Below are 4,334 nucleotides of genomic sequence, written 5' to 3' on the forward strand. Positions count from 1 at the left end.
GGGATATGACGCTTGACGACCGCACTCCAAACGGCCACCTACCACCGCCTCCTAACACCGCCATCTCCAGTTAAAATGACGATTCCGACAAAAGGTTAAAATGACGGTTCCGACAAAAGGCAGTCACAGTTCTGCCCTAACAGAAAGGACAACACCCAAAATGATAGATGCAAGGGTAATCATACCCGACCTGACAAGGGCTTCGGAGCGAGTGCACAAAGTGATTATAAAAGGCCCCCTACCCCAACAACAAGATATGTGAACTTTGCGCCATCTGATCTATACTTTGCCTTTGAGAGATTACTAAATTGAACGAATTATCTCACCAGATTCCCCTGGAGTTCCCTCATCTTTCCCATTTCAGGCTCCCGCCGCTCCAACTCAGAGGACAGCTAAGACCGATCGGATTGGTCTCCATCAATTATTCTCATGTTGAACAGCCATTGTTGATTGTATGACCCTTATTTATGAAAATTTGTATGGACCATTATTTATGAAAAGTTCATACCATGTACCGCCTGCTTAGTGTTCTTCTCCTGAGTTTCTCAGGTTAGTTTCTCATGTCTGTACTAATTAGTGATTTGGTGCAATGAGATATAGCCTAATGGTTTTCTATCAATCTGAATCATGTTGTTGGGATTCGGGAAGACGAAACGAAGACCAGACCACCCTCTAAAGAACCTCAATATCCCATCTTCAAGAAATATACAAGTAGTGCTTTAAGAAAAGGAAAAAAACAATTCTCCAAAAAGAAGAAATACGATACGGATACAAGCAGCTTGGCAATAGAAAAAACAACCGATCACAGGTCCTTGTCTATTCGTCCACCAGAGCCAGATACCGTTCTCTTCAATTTATCGGTAGTCTTCTGCAGTGCTTCTCCGGCGACTTTAGCGGTGTGTTCGGCAGTTTCTCTTGTTGTTTCGAAACTCTTGGCAGCAGCCTCTTTCATGACATCCCTTGCACTTGCAGTACTGTGGTGATGAGGTTTCACGCTTCTCCTGCACAGCATCAAATCCCAAGTCACAAATTAATACCAAAAAGAAATTAACCTCACAAATTTCATATCAAAACATCAACCTCTATTAATTGCACAAGAGCAAAATTGATTACCAGAAAGAGAAGAGCGGCGAAACAACGAGGTGGGTCAAGAAATGACTCGGAAAAATAGAAAAAGAAAACCGAAAACTCACTCTGATTCTGTAGGCCTGAAATTCATCCAAGCTAGTTTGACGAAGGATCTAACTTTGTCCCAAGGGCTGACAGTAGTTTCCATCCTAATGGCTCTTTCTGCAGCATTCGGCCCTTGTTTTGCGGTTAGAATGAGGGGAGAGATGATGAGCACAGAGATGATAAGAAGCTTAGAAGTTCCTCTGAGTTTGTTCATGGTTTCCAGCATTCAAAAATAACAGAGATGGGTGAAGAGAATATTCTCGTACTCTAATGTTTTTTTGACTGTGCGAACTTTAAACTGGGAAATACGTGGAGGGTGATACAGTTATCGTAAGACACGTCAAGGATACATTTGTCGCTTCTTTAGGGTTAGTGGCATTTATGAGGGAGAGTGGGAGAGATTTCATAGGGGTGATCATTGCAGCACGGTCCGGTCCGGAAATTTCGGGCTTGGCGTGGATTTTGTGTTCAAGCCCGCCACGGCCCTGGACCCATATCAGGCCCGCAAATTTTAGGATCGGATTTGGGTTTAATATTTTAAGTTCAATCTGTGCTCGGGTCTGTATAAATTTATACATTTTGTGTATAATGTATATATACGTATATATGTGATTTTATATTAAATTATATATTTTATATATAAATATTATAACATGACGTATAATTTATATTATATATAGTATTTTGTATTATATAATGTATAAAATAAGTTTATATGCATGTTATGTCATTTAATATAAAATATTATAGGTATGTAATATTTTATATATGAAAGACATTGGCCCAAAATCAGGATCGGCTCAGCCTGGGCCTATATAAACCTGAGCTAGGGACTATGTTTTAGGCTTGGAACCTTGGGCTGGGCCGGGCTCGGGCCTAAGCTATAGCCCTTATCATAAGTGCAAAGCTTAGCCTAGGCTCGACCCGGCCCGGCCCATATTAATCCCTAGTTTGAGGAGTACCTCATCAAAACAAATGGGATTGGGTTTTGAGACCTGCGGGTCTATACTAACTAATACAACATGGTACACAATAAAATGGACCGTGCTAAACCCGTGGGTCCGCACGATATGGCCTATATATTGTATTTAATAATATGCATATAAAATATATTAATATATATACATATTTTTATTTTTTATTTTATTTTTTATCTTTTAATTAAAAATGTGCGGTCTATGGCCCGACATGACATGGACCTGCCTTAAGGGTGTCAATTGATCAGGGACTGGACTCTATCCAATCCAAAATTAATTTGGACGGATTGGGCAAACTAACAAGACATATTGGATTGGATCAATCTGGTCCAAAATATTTATTAAATTGGATTGGATCAATCTGGTCCAAACAATTTATTAGATTGCATTGGACTTGGTCCGTATATATAATCAATTTATATTGGATTGGGTTGGATGAAATCAATATCTGATCCATTGATAATATATATAGGTGTAAATGGACCAGGTTTGAATTAGAACCCATTTAAATTTGGGTAAATCTCTTAAACTATTTTACTAAATTAACAAACTATACCTTTACTGTTGAAATATTGTCTTAAGCTATTCTTAAGTTTTTTTTGACAATTGGCATGTTGAAATATTGTTATACACTAATAGAGAAAAAATAAAATAATCGAATTTACCCTTCATTATTCATCAAAATTTCAAAATAAAACCCACCTGATGAAAGTTTCCAATTTTTTTCCAAATGCAAATAAGGGTTTTACCGAGGGGGACACAACTCTTCTGTTAAATCTCTTTAAAATCAATTCTCTCTCCTCTCTACCACCTCCATTGCACACAGTGGGATGTCAAGGAATCTATCGTCACCACCGTTGCAACTATTGCCACCATTGGTGAAATAGCTGAGGAGATGGCAGAGCCTCCGCGGATTGTTGTTGTTGCAGAATCTCCCTCTCCGGTTACTATGCAACCGGAGCATCCGGAACCAAAAGTCGCTACCCGCGGATCTTCACATAGGGGCTACTCATACGGATCTGCAAGCAACTAAACACAAGCTTCATCTTAGGTGTTTTTCTGGTTTATGGCTTCAGCCAAGGCTTCTCCTTGTCATTCTTCTGAGTTACAACCCCCACAACTCCGGCCAGTATGAACAAAATAAAAGGGAAAAAAACTTCAGTCCACCTCCCAGGATGGAAAACAAAAATATTAACCGATTTATCCAACCTAAAAAACCAATAGAGAATTAGCTTACATCTGTCATCTCCAACAGTTGGCGGAAGACCCAAAAAGAAAATATATACACCTGAACTCAATGCAGATCTGAAGCTGAGGCAGAGTCCCCCCTTACTCCCTTAGAATCAGTTCATTCCTCCAATAAACTACTTAAAACAACAAATCCGAAAAACCCAATTGAAGCAATCCTCACTCGTCATACTCGTATAGCCCATACCCGTCATCTCCCTCCAGTTCAATGGGATTTAGCAGCTGAAGTGCAGAATCCACAAAGGCTTTGCAAATCTGACGGTGAAATTCTCCCCACACCACCAACGGTGGGCTTGGAACTAAATGGATGCCCACTGAATCCAACACCACAACTCGCTTCAATGCCCCCATCTCCTGCTCCATTCGAGCACCAATGCACAATGCTTTCCAATTGTTTCCGGTGAGGGGTGATTTGGCCTGACCTAGTAAATAGTGGACACATGGATGTGACCTGATGACTAGGCATCGACTCAGCATTTTTTGTCACCTCAGTAGGACAGGTCACCCCAGGTACCTCAGTCACCTCAGCTAGGACTGAGGTCCGAGCAACTCGTGGTGCCCAGAACTACCAAGGTGACATGTAGCCAACTTCTAGAAGCTAAGCAGCTGTCTCTAAGCTTCACGGGAACATGCCGCATGTCCTTAGGTCTTATCCTCATCCCACCTGGATCGGATGGATTCGATAAGCCTTGTCGGCTAGCACGATATCCACCTCACAGTGAGGAACGAACTCTTAACAACACACACCGATGATCTCAGAAGTGTTTCATGAGACCCACAACAGCTTACCTATATAAGGGTGTCTACCCCAGTGGTACAAGGTACACGCGATTTACCGCTCACTAGCTATTGCTATAAAAAAAACTTGCAACTCGCATACATCAGCTACTAACTTAAGAATTGGAGCGACCACACCAGGTTAGCCACCCTAGGTTT

General features: G+C 41.1%; 1 long non-coding RNA gene across 1 annotated transcript; it reads right to left on the bottom strand.

The window, feature by feature from the left end:
• Positions 1–673: 673 nt before the first annotated feature.
• Positions 674–1,445, bottom strand: LOC148880785 (uncharacterized). Its single transcript, XR_016104654.1, has 2 exons — positions 1,194–1,445; positions 674–1,001 (listed from the first exon to the last, which is right to left on the bottom strand). It is a non-coding gene; the product is annotated as an uncharacterized LOC148880785 (long non-coding RNA).
• Between the last annotated feature and the right edge of the window lie 2,889 nt (positions 1,446–4,334).

This window comes from Nelumbo lutea, chromosome 1, assembly GCF_056320005.1.
Source record: "Nelumbo lutea isolate HS-2025 chromosome 1, American lotus-T2T, whole genome shotgun sequence".
NCBI lineage: Eukaryota > Viridiplantae > Streptophyta > Magnoliopsida > Proteales > Nelumbonaceae > Nelumbo > Nelumbo lutea.